Source organism: Zingiber officinale, chromosome 5B, assembly GCF_018446385.1.
Source record: "Zingiber officinale cultivar Zhangliang chromosome 5B, Zo_v1.1, whole genome shotgun sequence".
NCBI classification, from domain to species: Eukaryota; Viridiplantae; Streptophyta; class Magnoliopsida; order Zingiberales; family Zingiberaceae; genus Zingiber; species Zingiber officinale.
The window spans coordinates 4,600,395-4,621,102 of NC_055995.1; the positions used below are offsets into that span (position 1 = coordinate 4,600,395).

At 41.7% G+C, this 20,708-nt stretch overlaps 2 non-coding genes across 2 annotated transcripts; both read right to left on the reverse strand.

Moving 5' to 3' along the window:
- Positions 1-3,723: 3,723 nt before the first annotated feature.
- Positions 3,724-3,924, reverse strand: LOC121987991. Its single transcript, XR_006113775.1, has one exon. It is a non-coding gene; the product is annotated as a U2 spliceosomal RNA (small nuclear RNA).
- A 275-nt stretch (positions 3,925-4,199) lies between these two features.
- LOC121988262 lies at positions 4,200-4,396 on the reverse strand. The gene has a single exon (XR_006113995.1). It is a non-coding gene; the product is annotated as a U2 spliceosomal RNA (small nuclear RNA).
- Between the last annotated feature and the right edge of the window lie 16,312 nt (positions 4,397-20,708).

The following is a 20,708-nucleotide window of genomic DNA, read 5'->3' on the forward strand; positions in this document are numbered from 1 at the left end:
ATTATGTCCGAAAATGGTGAAAACGGCTGGCTAGGAATGTGGCTCTGCGGTTGAACGTATGAAGACTCTGCTCCGCCTTACAAAATCAAGAACATCAGTGTTGGGCCAAGGAAGGGTCCCCGACGTTGGCCCTCCGATGCTAAAATCAGTCACGCCAACAGTGGAGAGCAAAGACAGCTTCTTTCCCTAATGCAGCTAGGATTTCCTGCCTGTCTAGCATCAACTAGGACTTTCTTGCATACTCAGTCACATTTGTTACATCACACGACAGCCTAACTTTGAACCTTTTGCCATGATCAAAACTTGGGTTCCATCATTTGGTGCTTTCTACACCAACATATTATGTGATTTTAGGCCGATTGGCGTTGAACGTGTTTCGAGCGGTCGAGCGATCGTCTTGACTTTCTGTCAAAAGATCAAATTCCCAATGGATGACCAGGTGGGCGAAGTAAGAGGAGATCAGCTGGCGGCGCGCAAGTGATACATCGACATTGTCAAGACCGAAGCTCGCGTAGCTCTTAAAAAGGTAGATCCGCTACCTTAGCGGCCCCCCTAGTGCCGACCCCACGGATATGGGGAGAGGTTCATGCAATACAAAAAGTGCCCCGGTGTTAATATACGAAGAAAAAGAAGAAGTGAAGATCCATTAAGGCCGATAGGAGGCTACTAGTCAAATAGCAGCTGACCTGACCCCCGAGGTCAAACAGAACTAATCGTGTGTTTAGTGCGTAATAATGATGTATTCACTTGGATGCCCTGGGAGATTACTGACATATCTCCAACTGTTATGGAGCATGTGCTCCATGTCCTACCGGATACTCGGCCAGTTAGCAAAGGAAGAGAGATTTCAGAGTTGAGCAAAACAAGATCATCCAGTTAGCAGTTCAATTTCAGACTCTTGAGTCTTAGTGTCGAGTTATAAGCGGATTTTCCTATGCCCTTCGACCATCCAATCGGAGATTTAATTTCAGACTATTGAGTCTTAGCGCCGAGTTATAACTGGATTTTTCCCATGCCCTTCGACCATCCGGTCGGAGGTTCAATTCTAGACACTCGATCCGTAGTGCTGAGTTATGTTTTCGCATGTCCTATCAACTGGAGGTTCAATTCCAGACTCTCGAGCTTTAGCGAGGAGTTATAAGTGGGTTTTACTGTGCCCTTTGACCATCTAATTGGAGGTTCAATTCTAAACTCTCAAGCCTTAGTGCCAAGTTATAAGCAAGTTTCTCCATGCCCTTCGATCATCCGATTGATGGTTAAATTCCAAATTCTAAACTTAATTCATTTAAGTTTAAACATGCTACGCATTTGCAATTCATTTAAGTAGCAGCACAGGCGGGCTCGTGATGATGGTCCCCTAATTTAGAAGAAGAAGGGAGATCTGATCGCCACTCGGTCGACCAAATTACGGACTGAGGTGCTTGAATGAAGAAAAAGTAGGATTTCCAGCCCTTATTAAAGGAAGGAATGTTCTTAAAGAACATGGACTTGGGCCAGGACTGAACCATGAAAAAAACAAGTTCCGATTTTTTGAGGTTGTAGAATTGATGAAAAAGATGGGGAGATATCGTATAGGCGGCAGATGATCGCCATTCCGCACATAGCACAAAAGTCATTAGGTGCAAATTGAGAAAGAGGAACATGAAAATACCGACATAGGTCAGAAAAAATGAGGGAATGGGAAATCGAAAACCAGCATGAAGCCGATCCTTTAAGAATGTGACAAAATCAGGGGGAGGATGATAAGGGTGGTCTTGAGGACTTGGAATGCGAAGACAATACGTTTATGGGATCTCCATGTTCAACTTGGCCGATTCAAGGTCATTGTTATCAATTAGAATAGAAGGTGGCATTCCAAGGGCGAGAGTTTCTTTTGCTTCAAAAAGGGGAGGTCCTCCCCGTTGGTCAGGCACGTGCACGCATACGCATCTTCTACATTTCTACAATTCGCTCGGTTCCCAGTCTGACTTGAGCGTCAGAGACCTTTTGCCAAGAACCTCTTCCTTGGTTGTGGGTGCTAGCTCTCCCATGTGACTGGTCTATGGTGCGCGCAGATCCTCCAGCCGTTAACGTTCTCGCCTCATCGCCAGCATCCCCATCCGACTCAGCTTCCATACAAGGTTAATCGACTACAACCTCGCCCTTTCATTCCAGCCCATGCTTATGCTGGGCATCACCATTGGCGTCGACCCCATCGTGTCTTCCCCTACCGGCTCATCACCGTGCTCATCCTCATCTTCATAAGTTCTTCCTCAAGATCAATGTTCAGGGGTGTTTAGATGTGAAAGCAAGAAACTCTCCTCAATGCAGGCCATTGAGCTACTGAAAGTCTTAGTTATTTAGCTACCCTCTTCACTTCTAAGTGCAAAGCTAAGACAATCCAGGGCGATGATGAACAGTGCTTTGAATTTGTTTGGATTGCTTCATTTGGAAGAGCTACATTGCTAGGTCTAAAAATGGTAAAGACGAATCATGGAAATTTGGCTCGTCTTGAATGTATATCTTCTATCACCCGACATATTCTAATTCCAAATTTTTTTTGTCGCATCATTATTGCGGATGTTAAGGAGGTGACATAAAAGAGGTTATTTCCGTTGACAAGATATGCTCACATTTTTACTTACGCACATACGTATCTATTGCTCATCTTCTCCACTTTTTGCTTGTCCACCTCACTGACTTGATCGTCAGAGTACATGTGCTAGGGACCCCCTCCGTGGTTCTCACTGTAATATTCCGTTTGACCTCTCTGGTGTCATCTCTCCTTCATCTCACAATCTTCTCCCAATCAATGGCAAAGCCACCTACCCAGCTCGCCATCTCCACCACTTTCAGACAAATTCAACTTTGGCGGTGTCTATGGGAACTTCGTCTGAATCTGAAGCGCGGAGATAGAAAAAGTTGGACGACTTACAACGATTACTTTGACGCAAGAGGATTTGGAATTGTTGATAACTTCCCGAGCACAAAAATTGGTACCGCAACAACAAGCAGCAACCGGAAGTACTTTACCACATGATCCTGCTGCGTCGATAACGTGCCCTCACACTATACGAGGAACTAGAGTAGAAGGCCCAATCGAGATCCAGCTAATTCCTCCAACGACTAGCTTCGTGCAACAACCTGCTCAACCAATCAACCTCCCGCCTATTCAACCATTCATTAATAAAACTATTATCAAAACACTAAATAAAAAAAATAAAATGAACAAGTAAATTTAAACTATGAAAGCTTAATAACCAATCAAATAAGTAAAAAAATTTAAACAATCAAATAAGTTTAAATTTAGAGTTTGATAATATCTGAAAAGATCAACTTCAAACCAAACTTAAATTGAGAAGTTTAAGCTAAGCTTAAATTGTGAAGACAAGAATATCTAAAGGAATGAAAGCTTACACCAAATTTGAATCAACTTATAAAAAATAAAATAAACTTCAAAATAGCTTTCACACGCTAAAACTTAACTTTTTATACTTGAACACGCTAAAACCTAACCCTCCTTATTTACGGCCTAAGTTCAATATATTCTACAAATGCCTAAGTTCACGAGTAATACTCTAGATATGTTTTTCTATCAAATAGAATGGAACCAACAAAGACCAACCCCCATATCTAAACTCCCAACGTGCAATATGCAAGATTGCAAAACAAAATATATTTTAATTAGTCTGGCTCAATTTAATATAATTTTGTAATGTTAATCTTGATATTTAAATTATATTGTTTAGATGCATCAAACCCATACAATGGTGCAACGTAAGGGCGACACACACGAGGATCTCAGTAGCAAACTTACTATGGTGAAGCCTCTCCCAATAAAAAATTAATTTAACATCATAGTAGACCGATGACTCACTTATCAAATATTTAATTAATAAGAACATATACTATACTTGATTTTAGCCAAAAAACTGAGAAAGATATAAATTGGATAGTTACATCCTACTTTCTTTTGAAGATTCAAATCGCGCTCGAAGCGCTTAATTCAGCGACGTGGGACTAAAGTTGCAACTCATGTCTCTCTGTTGATATAACAACTCGATTTGTTGGGATCACACTCTCTTGGTGGATTGGGTATCCGAGTAGTAAGAAGGTATCTAATGTTTTTTAAAGAAGTAAAACATAAAGAATAAATTTAAGAACTAACTCAATTTAATATAGCTTTAATAAAGCTAATTTTGTTATTTAAATTATATTTGGTCGGGTGCGCCAGCCTATACAATAGTGCAACACAAAGGCGACGCGCAAGGATTCCAATAGCAAGCTATTGTGATGAACCCTCTTCCCATAAAAAATTAATTTAATATCATAATGGACCAATGGCCCACGTATCAGATATTAAACTGATAAGAACAGATACTACACTTGATCTTAGCCAAAAGGCCGAGAAAGGTATGAATTGAACGACATAATTTTTCCTTGCTTTAAAGTTCTCAGTCTCATTTGATGAGGTTGATTTAGCGACATGGGACTAAAGTTTCATTGTTCTTCATTCCTCATGCCTCTCCTCCTCTCCGCCTCCTGTTTCAGGTTTAAGTGCAGAACGAACGAGTACTCTCTTTCTCTTTCCCAAAAAACGATCAAATCAAAAAGCGAGTGAGGGTGATCAGAACCCGACCGAGTCCGAACCTTGTGTTTAGTAGTTCCACAATAGGCGTTAAATGTTCGCTCTACGTGGCAGCCATCTCCATCTGTTCGCCGTCGACGCCCCTCTCCTCGGTTCATCTGTTCTCCGCCCTGCCCGCAGAAGCTCCCCGATCCGTCGCATTTGCAGCTTATCCTCCTCCGCCTCCTTTTCTCCTCACTCGCGCTTGCGCATCCCCAACGCTCCCCGTTCCACTGCCGCTCAAGACGGAACCTATTTGCTATTTGCTATTTGCTATTTGCTATTTGGGTGCCGAGGTCGACCCCGATTATATTCCAGGTTCGGTCACAAGCTCACAGTCGATCCCAGCGCCTACCACGGAGTGGAGTCCACCGTCGAGAGGGTAAGCAACTGCGCTTCCATTCCATTCCTGCTTTATTCATCCTTGTGCTTTGGGAATTCGTTCCTTTCATCTCCATACTTACCACTATTCCCTTTTCCTGAACCACCAAGTATTTACTTTACTGTGAAAATAAAATTTACATTTGTAGATGATCTAGTTGATGGGATCACGAGCATACTTGTGTTAGGAAATGAAGTAAAATATCAAATCTGGTTTCGGTTCCTCATCCTCACCATTCACCAAGTTTGTCTTGTCAACATGTGAGCATAGTGTTGTTAGGAAATGAAGTAATACATGTGAACATGGGACTTGCTAATTCATTTAAGTTTAAACATTCTACGCATTTGCAATTTACAGAAAGATTAGTTTGGATTTCTTTCGACATGTATTTCGAGCCTGCTTTAAACATGCTAAGTTGTAGTGATAATTTATCATTTCTGCAGACGTTTATCTTGCTTGAACAGTGAGGCTGATTTTTGGTAGGGGTTTATGTGGACTGTTCATCAGCAATCTAACCCCTAATAAGACACCTTCTCATGTTGATCGTTCTTCTCTGTTTGGGATGTTTGCCATAAAGGTACTATTAATCTTCTAGAGATAAAAAAAAAAAAATTTAAAAAAAAAAAGGAAAAAGCTAAACTAAGCTCTGGAATTTATCTTTTTCAAATGCTCCAACCCTGCACCAAATTTCTGCTTCAAAACAATTTTTCTTTCTTTCTGACCTTACTGGTAATTGTGTCTCTTAACCGAATCAATAATGAGGTTCCAGTATCTTTTTCCAATCTAGCAAGTTGTATTACTCCACATCCTACGAACAAGAAAATCATTTTACTTTCCTGAGTTGTGTTCCAATTGGCCTACGTGCTACGACAGCGTTGGAATTGCTAACAAATCCTTTTCTACAAAAACAAATGATGAGTCTTCTGTTCCATACAGGAGAGGCCAAAGTGGATGCAGATTAGCTCACTTACGAGTTAAAAAACAAAGGTTGGGCACGTCATTGTCATGATTCTCCTGGTGAAGATGTTTGAAAGAAGCAAAATGGTGACAATAGCTACTGGGATGGATTTTCTATTGATACACGACGATAAACTGGAGGCCCCGAAGTTGGGGACGAAGTTAAGAAGGCTAGCTAATGTGGCGGTCAAAGTCAAAGAGGGTTCAACAATCAAGGCTAGCACGGTCGCCGAGCTCGATCGAGCAATTCAATTGATCGGACCTTTTGTCCGGGTGGCTCCCGAGTCCTCCTGACTTGATTGGAACCTGAGTCCTCTTGGTCCAATTGGATCTTCTAGATATACTACTCGATCGGACTCTTTGTCCGACCCGATGCCGAGTCCTCAAGGTACCTAACCTTCAGTAGTCGAACGGGCCCCGCTCAAGAGCGATGTCCGATCGAACAGCAGATAGGACTCGTCCGGCTCACCGTTGAAGTGTTACAATTAATAGCCCCTCAACCCAACGACCCGATATTCGTTTTTGGTAATTTTGTGTAAACGCTGTCAGAGAATCAAAGAAATATTACCTATGTTGTCCGTACGGTGGAAGTTTCCACCCTGCAAACTCAGAGATGTAGGTTCAATTTAGAAAAGACTGTGGATTGGCAGAATGGTTGATCCTATTTTAGTAAGGTATTGATATTCATACAGTGATGAAAAACGTTATTATACAATTATACAAGGGGTCTCCTCTTCAAGGCGCAGGTAGGCTTCGCTCTCAAAATTCACTATTTATTGTCACTGTCCATCACTCATTTCTTTAGCTCATTCTCTAACTTGAGTGTTAGTGTGCTTGCGCCAAAGAGTCTTCCCTGGCCCGTCACTGACGTCTCTTCCTTCTTTGTTCTTCTTTGACACACAGGTTCGCTCGTAGCACCAACTTCCTCTTGAGGGGATCAACCCGATCGGGATCCTCATAAGGGAAAGGTTTTGGTTGCCAGTAACTCTCTCGAGTGGTAAGTGTGTCGTTCTGACTGGAAATCTTAGAAGACAAATTACCGAGTCTTTTTCAACCCTTGGCGATTGGAGAATATGGAGGGCGATTGACCCAGATGACCACCTACTTAAGTTTGAAAGTGCAGTCATCCTCCATCAATACATGGATCGTGTCAAGTGTCGAGTGTTCTTAACTACCCTATCTAGCTCCACACAAAGATGGTTCAACCGACTCCCGGCGGACTCCATCTACAACTTCAAGTATTTTCAAAAGTATTGTTTGCAGCACTTCGCTAGTAGTCACTGATATGACAAAACCACATTAAGTTTATTCTCCCTCAAGCAATGGCGCAAGGAGGCGTTGAAGGCATACATCACGCGGTTCAATCAAGTGGCCATGGACGTCCCTTCAGCTACTCCGGAGATTTTAGTTAGTGCTTTCTCCCTAGGACTCAGTTGAGGTCTTCTTCTGATCCCTGATCAAGAAGCCCCTAGGGATTTTGATCATATGCAGGAAGGGCAACAAAGTATATCAACATGGAATAGGCACAATCCGCTCGATAGAAAGAGGTGGCCACGCCTGCTACTGTCTCTACCTCAGAGCGCCGAGCCCCTCTCCCTATTCCTACACACAAAGGACCCAAATCGGGCCCCATTCGCATCTCTCGAGTAGAGGCCAAACATGTTTGAGCATATGGAGGTTCGTTCGTCTAGTCCCGCCAATGGGTCCAACCTTCCTACACTTACTACTGGTCGGGAACACTTAGGAGTGTTGTAAGTACATTATGGGGATGTGTCGTATGGCTAACCAAGAGTTCCGGCAACGATCGTAGTTTCCTAACAATCGACGTAATCAACAATCGAACGAACTACCTAGAAGAGGCTCTTGAGACGCTGACCTGTCTCGGCCAGTGCTCCAACAGTAAGAAAACAAGGCACCAGCCCTCTCCTAAGTCCAACCTGAGCGTTCCCTAACTCGGCAAAAAGAAAACCGCGTCAATGCTGCTCGGGGAGGCACGGACATGATAGGATGTTAGCCCAATCGACGAAGATTCCAACTCGGCCAAAAAGTTACACGCATGCCGATTGGAGATTCACACAATTGGCTGCAGCCAAGAGCAAGCACAAGGACCGAAAATCAATTTCATCCCAAATGACTTGGACGGTGGAAGTATCCCATGACTATATCTTGATCATCAAGGCTGCTGTATCCAATTATAAGATACATTGGATTTTTGTTGATATAGGAAGTTCCATTAATATCATCTTCAAGAAGGTATTCAACCAGATGTAGATTGTGAAGAGTGAACTTTAGCCCATGACGACGCCTTGGTATGAATTCACTGGCAATGAAGTGCAGACAATCAGACAAAGCAAATTGAGTGTTTCTCTGGTGGAGGAGCCCTTGATGAGAACTCAAGGTCGACCTTCATAATTGTGGATACACCCTTGGCCTATTCTGTAGGATCGAAACGTGCTGGAAGATGGGCCACCAGTTGAGAAAGTTATCCCCAACTCCTCGGAATCGATAACCTCCGCAGCCTGTGTTGTTTATCCATCCGAAGGCGCCTTCAAGCTCATGGAAAGTGACTTCCATCCAGTCTCCAAGGCGCCATCAGGCGCATGGAAGGTGCCTTCATGCCTCTCCGCGCAAGCCTTCGGCCAAGGTGCTCGAGGCGTCTCCAGCACCATGGGAGGTGCCTTGAGCATTGTTCATCTGAAAGCAACCTTTGTGTTTCAGTTCCTGTAAAACACGTTAGTCCAAATATATATAGATATCCTGCGAAACAAAGTTAGTATAATAAAATATGATTAATAAAATGTTTGACAGTATCCAGACTGTCCGGTTCTGAATTTCAAATTTTTCAAAACCCTATGTCGAATCGACGCCTACTGTTCTCTCACTATTTCTCTTAGGAGAAATTACCTTTTACCAAACCAGCCCTCCAGACCGTCTAGACTTTTGATCAGTGTCCGACACTTCAGGACTTCATGCTGAATGTCTGATCCATGAACAATTTAGTTTTCCACCTGGTTTCTATGACCCCCAGGATTTTTACCTACAGTTCTCGAATCTAGGATTTCGACCAAAGTCCTCGACCCGCTAAAATTTCTCCCAGTCCCGTGGACCCGGACTTCTTTGCCTAATGCATCTAGGATTTCCCGCCTGTCTAGCATCAACTAGGACTTTCTTACTTACTCAGTCACATTTGTTACATCACACGACAACTTAGCTTTGAGCCTTTTACCATGATCAAAACTTGAGTTCCATCGTTTGGTGCTTTCTACACAAACATATTATGTGATTTTAGCCCGATCGACGCTGAACGTGTTTCGAGCAGTCGAGTGGTCATCTCGACTTTCTATCAAAAGATCAAATTCCCAGTCGATGACCAAGTGGGCGAAGTAAGAGGAGATCAACTGGTGGCGCGCAAGTGCTACATCGACGTCGTTAAGACCGAAGCTCACGTAGCTCTTAAGATCCAGCGAACGGAGGTCAACACAATACAAAAAAGCCCTGGTGTAAATATACGAAGAAAAAGAAGTGAAGATCCATCAAGGCCAACCAGAGGCTACCTGTCAGATAGCAGTTGGCCTAACCCCGAGGTCAAACAGAACTAATCGCGTGTTGAGATTACTGACATATCTCCAACCGTTATGGAGCATGTGCTCCATGTCCTACCAGATGCTCGTCCAGTTAACAAAGGAAGAGAGATTTCAGAGTTGAGCAAAACAAGATCATTCAGTCAGCAGATCAATTCTAGACTCTTGAATCTTAGTGTCGAGTTATAAGAGGAGTTCCCTATGCCCTTCGATCATCCGGTCGGAGATTTAATTTCATACTATTGAGCCTTAGCGCCGAGTTATAAGTGGATTTCCCCATGCCCTTCGACCATCCGGTCGGAGGTTCAATTCCAAACACTCTATCCTTAGTGTCGAGTTATAAAGGGGTTTTCTCGCGTCCTATCAACTGGAGATTCAATTCTAGACTCTCGAGCTTTAGTGTCGAGTTATAAATGAGTTTTACTGTGCCGTTTGACCATCTAGTCGTAGGTTCAATTCTAGACTCTCGAGCCTTAACGCCAAGTTAAAAGCAGGATTTTCCGTGCCCTTCGATCATCCGATTGATGGTTAAATTCCAAATTCTCGAGCCTTAGCGTCGAGTTATAAGTGGATTTCTCCGTGCCCTATAGCTATCCAGTTGGAGGTTCAATTCTAGACTCTCGAGCTTTAACATTGAGTTATAAGTGGGTTTTCCCTTGCCCTTTCATCGAGTTATAAGTGGATTTGCCTGTGTCTTAAACAATCTGATCGGAGGTTCAATTCCAGACTCTCGAGTCTTAGCGCCGAGTTATATGCGGGTTTCCCCGTGCTCTTCGACCATCCAGTCGGAGGTTCAATTCCAAACTCTTGCGCCCTAGCGCCACGTCATAGATGGTCCCCCGTGTATTTATGGAGAGATTATGCAGCCACACGCTCAACACCACTTAGCTGCCCACTCGGCACGATTCAATCGCTTGCTCGGCATGACTCAACCGCTTGCTCAACACCACTCAGCCACTCACTCAGTTCGATTCGTTCACTTGCTCGGCACAACTCGGTCGTCAACTCAGCCAATTGGCCGAATATGTCAATTAAGATCGAAATGGTTGACTGCTATCTATTTATTGTTCACTTGGTCGATATTTCATCGAGGAACCTCTGGTAAGGTGACAAGATGAGGTCATCCGAGAGCCACTAAGCCAATGCCCACGTATGAGTATTAGAGCAACGGTTGATTGATCGATCGATCAGGACAATTCCCAACTTTGGAAATTTAGCGAGATGTGCTTATGTGTTTAGTATCTATTTAAGCTTGACTAGAATAGATATGGTCACAAAATTTGGCGCAATACAAAGAGAGGAATACAAGATCCTAAGAGCAATTAAAGATATTCACAGTAAAACAACTTAAATTCTTACAACAAAGGGGGTGATAAAGCCCCAAAGATAAAAGATTTTATAAAATCTTAAGCTAAATCAGGGAAGGCGTCATCTAGGATATCTTCTAAAATCTTATAGCAGTTATAAAATTTGTTGGGATATCCGCAATAAGATGGTCACCTTCCCTGAGCTGCTTTATGACACCCTACGCTCCGTAAGCAAAAATCTTGGAAGTTTTCATGCCCGAAAGCGTAGATAAACCATCTTATAGGCTTCAAGTCGATCAACCTGCCCCACCTTGTAATTGGTCAGCTCGTCCTTTAATGCTCTAGCTCTTGGCATCCAAAGCTCGTTACTTCTCCTCGAGCTGTAAATCCTTCGCGGTCAACTCGGATGTTTTGCTCGTCAGCTTGAGGGTATGGGTGGTCTCTACTTCTTTTTAACTTTGAAGAAATGGCTCTGGCTTCGAAATTCTTTTGGTCCAGGTCCGATATGACCCTTACTTTTCGAGTGCTCACTAGACTCAGCGATTTGTAGTTGGTTTAGAAGTTTCTCCATGGGCGCCTCTTGGACAATGTCCTCTCTCTCTCCTCGGTAAGGACCTGCTCGGCCCATAGCAAAAGGTTATTTCGGCTCTCCGACTCCTCCTTCAGATGAGCTACTTCTCCTTGGAGTCACACAGAGGGGGATAGGGTGGTTCCTGCTTCTCCCACGATGCCCTTCCGGATTTGATAAGCATGACTCAGCTCCACCATCTTTTTAAAGAGGGAAAGACTCGTCACCCAAAACTGACAAAAGCGGGGAAGTTAAAATAAGAGGTAGAGGAGAAAGTCTATTTGATAGAAAAAAATTCACTCCTGTGACATCCTAAGAAAAACGATCGTCTAATTCCTTTGGGATGCGTTTGATCATATATGCCACAGAGTCGGCCTAGGTCTGGGCTAGCAGACCTTGTATCTTTATGAGATGTTGGGGCTGGATGCTTGGAGGGGTTTGTGTAGAGCCATTTGTGGGAAGGTAACCGGAGAATAGCGCTGGCCTTGCGTGGCTCGGACCCTTTCTAGCTTGACTTAGACTTCGATTGGGTTTGGAAGTGATTTTTGTTCTCTTCTCACGAGGCTTTGACGGTTCGGTCGAGGGAGGTGGTAGGAAGGAAATGGACAACTACGCTATGGGTCTGGTTGGTGTGGGAGGATCTAGCAACGTCTGGGCGGGAGAGGCGGGATCTTAATAGCCGACCTCGTGCATAGGAAGGGTTGGCACCGAACTCTCTCCTCGATCAGGCAATGGGTGAGGTACAGACCTGCCAGTGGAGATTCGGCATGTAGGTGTAGTCGATCAGCGTCTATTGCGACGAATACGCATAGGTATGTCAGAGGTGGTGGACTCAGAAGGGACTTGTTCTGGACCAAGAAAGCCCGAGGAGGCGACAATTCTCTAGTATTGACCATCGCATAGCTACTCGCGGCCCTGCTGGAATAATTATTGTCGATCAACTCCGCAGTTGAGGCGAGCGACAAACCATCACAATGAGCCAGCTCAGTTTCCCGCTAGACTTCCGCGTGTAGATTTATCTCTTCATTGTCCAACTTGATGGACTCAAATACACACGATTTCCACATGGTTCTAACTGCAAAACAAAAAAGTGAAATTAGTTAGATATAACACCAAATGGAAGTTGAATTTCTTACCAAAGTTGTAGGGTAGTCCAGGTCGAATGGGGCTGAGCCAAAAATGTACAAGAAACTCTCTAGGAGCACCTTGTGGATGTTGAATTTTAGACTGGATAGAATCTTTGAGGCGGTGATATTTATGGGCTCCCATCAGAATTCACCTAGTTCGAGTGTGGGGCAATTCCATCTAGGGATGTAAACGAGCCGAACCGAGCTGAACAGTATTAGGCTCGAGCTCGGCTCGTTTAAGTTATATTCGGGCTCAAGCTCGAATCGAGTTTTTATCACAAGGCTCGAGCTCGGCTCGTTTTAGAATTATCAAGCTCGTGAACAGTTTGAGCTCGGCTCGTTATTAGCTAGATTATCAAAGTTAACGAGCTTAACTCGTTAAGCGAGCTCGGGCTCATTTTCGGACTCGTTTAGAGCTCGTTTTTGGCTCATTTTAGACCTCGTTTTTTGGTTCATTTTAAGGCTTGTCTTAGAGGTCATTTTTTTAGCTCGTTTTAGAGCTCGTTTATTGGCTCGGTTTAAGACTCGTTTTAGCGATCATTTTTTGGCTCGGTTTAAGGCTCGCGAGCTCACGAGCCGAATATCCTTAAGCTTAAGCTCGGCTCGATAAAACTGTCGAGCTCGAAATCGAGCTCGAGCTCAGCTCGATAAGATAAACGAACGAACTCGAATGAGCTTTTTACCGAATCGAGCTCCGAATAGCTCGCGAGCCGTTTGGTTCATTTACATCCCTAATTTCATCTACAAGCCTATCGGAGATGAAACATGAGAGATAGATCAGAGATAAAAGTAATGATATTTTCAACCTTTGTTAAAAGTAGGCATTTTGTCAAAGAAGACGAAACCCATCCTCGCTTGAAGAAGGAAAATGCCTTATTCGGATTTTTAGGATAATAAAATAGTAAAAGACGCGGGGGTGTAGAGGGACAAGGTATAATCGAAAGAGAATAGCGACCCCACACAGTAACTTGAATGAGTTTAGGGCTAATTATTGGTGAGGAACATAAAAGTAGCAAGAGATTTCTGAAAAGAAGGGGTGCAACAGAAAGAGAAGATCGGCTAGAGAATGGTCTCTAAAAATGGTAATGTAGTCGTCAGGTGGAAGATTAGGGCGATCGTTGGCTGAAGCTATGATGATATGATGGTCGACGGGGAGCTCATAGGTGAGGCATATCTGCTCGACCTCTCCTCCATTAAAATTCAAGGCGGTTGAGTTATGTCATAAATAGGGGACGGGGGCGGGGGGAGCAGTGGCCACAACAAACGAGAAGTGGAAATGAAGGAGGAAAGACTTACAATGACAAGAGAAAACCCTAAACAAGCATAGGCGAGAGTGAGAAAGGTCGAAGAAGAAGTCGCGAAATGATAATAATAGATAGGAGTCGAAGGGAACACTCAAAGGCTTAAAAACTTTAGCAAAGCTCCACCAGAGTCGTCCGATCATGGGAAGTAGGAGAGGGAGGAGGAATCAGGGCCATTGAATTAAAATGAATACTTGTCGCATCAAACCCTAACAGTGACTTGTCGTTCAGATATTTTTTTCATAGGTGTGCACCACGTGGCGGAGAGAAGAAACCCACATTTATTAGGGATGGGAGACGGTAATCATTATTATGGTAAAAGAAACGTGTTTACCGCACTATAGCGTTGATTTTAGGTAATGTACCTTGTTTTCGAGGTACGAGTAAGGTGGCTAGGGGATGATGTCCACTCTAACCGAGCATCTGACCGGGGACTGAAAATACAAAAAGACACATGACTCTAGTCAATCGAGTTTGCAGTCTCCTTCAACTAGATTTGAAAGAAAGGCTTGTGATACGACAAATAAGGTGGGGCCCCTAAAGTTGGTGATGAAGTCAAGAAGGTTAGTTGATGTGGTGGTCAAAATCAAAAAGAGATCAACAATCCGGATTAGCACGGCCACAAAGCTCCACCAAGCAATTCAATCGATCAGACCTTTTGTCCGAGCAGCTCCCGAGTCCTCCTGGTTCGATTGGAACCTGAGTCCTCTTGGTCCGATCGGATCTTCTAGACATACTACTCGACAGTGTTCTTTGCCCGACCGGATGCCAGGTCCTCAAGGTATCTAACCTTCGGAAGCCGATCGAAATCGTTCAAGAGTAATGTCCGATTGAACAGTAGATAGGACTTGTCCAACCCACTTTTGAAGTGTTACAATTAATTAGGGGTGGCAATTCGGGTCAGGTTCGAGTTGGCAGGTTCGGGTTCGCGGATTGACGGGTTGGAACATCAAAACACGAACCTAACCTGATTAATATTTTGGGTCAAATTGTTCAACCCAACCTGTTTATCTGCCTTTGACTCGAAGTTGACATGAAATTATCCACAACCCGAATCCAACCTGAACCCGACCAAACCTGAAATGACCCAATAATAATAAAATATTCATTTTAACCCGAACCCGACCTGAAAAGACCAATTTCATTAAAATATGCTTATTTTTACCCAAATTTAACTAGAATCTGACCTGAACCCGATCTGAAAATATTTATAAATGGGTTCATAGTTTGTAATCGGGTCATTCAGATTGACCTGAACCCAACCCATTTATTAATCGTGTCAATCAGGTTGACCCGAACCCAACCCGAACCCAATAAGACCTGACCCTAACCTGATTTTTTCGTGTTCGGGTCGTGTTTTCTTGTCGGGTCACAAAATTGCCACCCCTACAATTAATAGTCCCTTAGCCCAACGATCGGATAATTCTTTTTGCCGTTTTGTGTAACCGCTATTAGAGAATGTAAGGAATATTCCTCGTATTATCTGTATGGCGGAAGTTTCCAACCTGCAAGCTCAAAGACGATGGGTTCAATTAAGGATCCTATTTTGGTAAGGCATTTATATTCGTTCAAAGATGAAAAACAAGCCGATTCAAATCGAGCATAAAATAAGCCAAGCTGTTAAAATGATTGTTCAACTTTGACTTGATTTCTTTTTTATGAACTTGAGCTTAGTTTGAACTTGATTTATTTAGATATTATCAAACTCTCAATTCAAGCTCTTTTGATTTTTTTGAAATTTTTATATTTTAAGTTTGTTTGATTAGTTATTGAACTTTATAATATAAATTTATTTGTTCATTTTGAAAGTTTTCCTTTATTTATTTAACAAGTTGATAAGAGTTTTATTTATGAACATGGTTCACCAATGTTATTCACAGACATGGATATGTTCATCAACATTATTCACGAAAGTACATGCGTTCAAGCTAGTTGGTTTAGTTAATCGAGTTGTTAAATCTTATTTATTTAATTAATTTTTATGTATATTGAACAAATATAAATAAATTTTTATCAAGTCAAGCATCTAGTTTATTCACTCACATTTGATTTATTTATAACCCTAATCTTCCGAATTAATAAGGATAAATTGAATATTTAATATCAACTAAAAAAAAATATGTCCGTCAAACAATGCATCGTGTGAAATATTGTCTTCTATCCACATGGTTCTCTTTTGGCTGATTGAAACATATTAAAAATTATTTTTTTAAAATACTTAGTTTGTTTTAATTTTTTTTTAAAAAAAACTCTTCGGTGACTATAATACCAAAATCATGAAGCATGTTTACCCCTTTCAAAAATTTCCCTCCTCTAAATGTTTATTCTATTCATTTAAATATTTAATGTTCTAAATTTATGCTATCAAATTCACATATTAGACGTAAATATAATAAGGAGAATTTTAAAATTATGTTAATTTTAATTTGATATGATTTAGAGTTTTTTATATTCAATCGTAAGTTTCATCCATTGATTACAGTGAATTCTAATGATAAAATTTATCAAATGTTTATCATATGTCCTAATATAATAATGTTTACTAATTAACATCATCAATAAATTCTTAGAACTCTTTTGATTCAAAAAGTATCAAATTTTCAAATTGTTGAATAATGTTAGTCCATCAATCAGTTTCATGATTGATTGACCTAGAGTATTTTGTTACCATTTTAAATTAAAATAAATGTCCTCCTAATGTATTCATATCTATTTAGATCTGAATTTGACAATATAAATTGAGAGCAGTTAACTTTTGAATGAGTAAACAAAATTTTACGGAAGATAGAGTTATTTTTAAGAGTTCTAAAATAACGAGGGGTATAATGAGAATATATTGTGTGCTTTCAGTATTATGAAAGTTATGCAGGAGAAATTAAAATTTTCAAAATCTACATGCGCTTCCAAAAATCTTAATTAAATGACCTCTTTGACTACATTGGAAACTAACTAGTTTTTCACGGGTTGAGGCATTTATGCTCCCTTGTAAGGACGAATTGAAAAAACTAAAGAAAGTTTAAAGTTTTCCATGGGAAAGTCTTCAAGCCTTTTTTCTTGTGGGAGGATGAATTACTCATCCCTTTTGATGTTTACTTGTCGTCAAATAATGGATGGAGGGATTTATGAATTCATTTGCACATCACTTTCTAGGGTTTTTTTGTCCACGCAAAATCGGACAAAAAACCTTTCTAACTTTGTTTGTTGTGTGGGCTACGACACTTGCCTCACCGTTGATGACTCCATTCGAGCGTCCAACTGAAAGTGGCAATGACGCTCCTCTTGGTTCTCAATCTGCGGCTGCGTGTCTTTCAATTTGTGCCCACTTGATAGTTGTCGTCGTGTTAGTCAATTCATTATATGAATTTGAATCCGCATATATGAGTGGAATCTAATTCATTTATTATTTAGATCAAAGAATTATTGATAGCCCCACCCATCAGTTTTGATCATCAGTTGATCAGTCTTTTATATCTTTTATATTTTATAATTTAAGTATCTAGTTTTTCAAATCGATTAATTCTAGAGATAATATATTCGGCCTTATGAAAAATTTTCATCAATTATCGGGATAAATCGAAATGCATTCATAGAGGTCCATTCAAGTGGCTAACATTTTTAAGTTTGTTGTTCTATTAGAGAAAAATCTTTATAATGTGTCAACAATATTTTAGACATCTGATTAACCACTTAGAGGATCTAATTGTTGCATCTAATCTGGGGACAGTTGATTAAATTCATATAGTTGTTGCATGTAATCAAACTAAAATTCGAATGTGAATGTATAAAAGATAATCCAATAGACGTCAATCTAGAATTCTAGAGAAGAATTTATCGTACTGGTTGTATGATGTATTGCAAAAATAAATGTATAAAAGATGAAAATAATTTCCATTGATAAAAACAACTTAAGTTAACAATAAACTTTTTATTTGAGAATAAAATATTTTTTGGTAGAATAATATTGTGATCGATTGATAAATTGATCCACGATTAAAAAGTTGAGAGTTTGCTTGTAGTGGTGAGCGAGCTTGACAATTTTAAACCAACGATTAATATTGTGATAGATGGATTTATTTTCTCTGTTGTGGTAAAAAGGTGAAACACTCGCCCCCAGCGTCCCCGTCGTACCCGACCCAAGGTCATCACGAGGGAGGTAAATCACAGTATCTGAGCGAGCATGTGATGGACAGCGTGTAATACGAGGATAGGAGATTTATTCGCCAGCTGCCCCGAGGATCGACCCAGCAATCTCATTGGTGCAACACCCGTCACATACCAACTCGGATGACCCGCGGGATCGGATTTATTTTCTCTGTGAATGTTCATGAATTGAACATTGATATTCCAACAACTATCTTTAAGAGGCCTTCTCTACTATAGTTTTATAATTTTTCTTTCGTTATCTTTTTATTAGATTTTATAAGAAAAGAAATATTTAATATGACTTCTCTCCTCTACAAAAGGATTTTCTCCAAGCAGATTTTAAAAATGATCCATCTTATAAATTTGGCAGCAAACAAGCCAAGTTTTATGGCATAGAAATTTAGATACGGTAATCGAACCGAACTAAGTCAAATCTAAAATAAATCAAACAATTGAAATAATTGTTCTCAATCTCCACAGTTCTAAACTTGATCTTGCTGGGTTTCATTTTCCCGTTGCAACCCCGCAACGGCTTCGGATACACCCATCCCAATTACATAAGCATGCCGACTGATACAATTAGCAAGCAATCCATATACAAAAGTAAAGTTACCAGAACTTACTGCAAACAGTTGTCGAGAAAACCTGTTTGCTAAATCCAACACAAGGTAGTCTAGCACCTTGTCTATCGCATCCTTCCAGGCCTTTGCTAAAAGCCCCTTTAGTCGCACCTACCCACAAAATGGTGGGGGACTTGGGACTAGAGGAGGTTGCAATACTTGAAGGTAAGGCACGTTAAAGCCAAAGGAACGCAAAAGATAGTTTTTAGTCAGGCAGGACGAAGGTGAGAGAGGCTCCGCGCACGGGATGATTGATGAAGGCCTGGGGGCGCAGAAATAGCGGGTGAGTCGCTCGCCTGGGAAGTCACTCCCCCTTGTGGCTGTCCCAAGGAACCGAGAAGCGAAGTAGTGTGGCCAAGGGAGGCAGAAGTACTCACTTGGGTAGGAATAGATACCCGAGTTAAAGGACCGGTTGAAGAAGCCATTTGTAAAGCAAGGCGGGCAGGATGAACTGCACATCTATTAACTTCTCCGAAGTAGCAGCACAAGTGGGCTCGTGATGATGGTCCCCTAATTTAGAAGAAGAAGGGAGATCTGATCACCACTCGGTCGACCAAATTACAGGCTGAGGTGTCTGAATAAAGAAAAAGTAGGATTTCCAACCCTTATTAGAGGAAGGAATGTTCTTAAAGAACATGGACTTGGGTCAGGACTGAACCATGAAAAAATCGAGTTCCGATTTTTTGAGGTTGTAAAAGCGATGAAAAAGATGGGGAGATAAGGAGATATTATATAGGCGGCAGATGATCACCATTCTGCACATAGCACAAAAGGCATTAAGTGCAAATTGAGAAAGAGGAACATGAAAATACCGACTTAGGTCAGAAAAAATTAGGGAATGGGAAATCAAAAACCAACATGAAGTGGATCCTTTAAGAAAGTGACAAAATCAAGGGGAGGATGATAAGGGTCGTCTTGAGGACTAGGACTGTGAAGACAATATGTTTCTGGGATCTCTAAGTTCAACTTGGCCGATGCAAGGTCATTATTATCAATCAGAACAGAAGTTGGCATTCCAGGGGGCGAGAGTTTCTTGTGCTATAAAAGGGGAGGACCTCCCCGTTGGTCAGGAACGTGCACACATACGCATCTTCTTCATTTCTACAATTCGTTGGGTTCTCAGTCTGACTTGAGCGTCGAAGACCCTTCGCCAAGGACCTCTTCCCTGGTTGTGGGCGCTAGCGTTCCCGTGTGATTAGTCCATGGTGCGCGCAGATCCTCCTGCCGTCAACGTTCTCGCCTCATCGACGACATCCCCATCCGACTCAGCTTCCATACAAGGTCAATCGACTACAACCTTGCCCTTTCGTTCCAGTCTTCCCATACCGGCTCATCACCGTGCTCCTCCTCATCCTCTTAATAGGTTCTTCCTCAAGATCAATGTTCAGGGGCGTTCAGATATGGAAGCAGGAAACTCTCCGCAATGCGGGCCATTGAGCTACTAAAACTCATAGTTATTTATGTACCCTCTTCACTTCTAAGTGCAAAGCTAAGACAATCCAGGGCGATGATGATCAGTGCTTTGAATTTGTTTGGATTGCTTAATTTGGAAGAGCTACATTGCTAGGTCTAAAAATGGTAAAGACGAATCATGGAAATTTGGCTCGTCTTGAATGTATATCTTCTATCACCCGACATATTCAAATACCAATTTTTTTTTGTCGCATCATTATTGCGGATGTTATGAGAGGTGACATAAAAGAGGTTATTTCCGTTGACAAGATATGCTCACATTTTTACTTACGCACATACGTATCTATTGCTCATCTTCTCCACTTTTTGCTTGTCCACCTCACTGACTTGATCGTCAGAGTACATGTGCTAGGGACCCCCTCCGTGGTTCTCACTGTAATATTCCGTTTGACCTCTCTGGTGTCATCTCTCCTTCATCTCACAATCTTCTCCCAATCAATGGCAAAGCCACCTACCCAGCTCGCCATCTCCACCACTTTCAGACAAATTCAACTTTGGCGGTGTCTATGGGAACTTCGTCTGAATCTGAAGCGCGGAGATAGAAAAAGTTGGACGACTTACAACGATTACTTTGACGCAAGAGGATTTGGAATTGTTGATAACTTCCCGAGCACAAAAATTGGTACCGCAACAACAAGCAGCA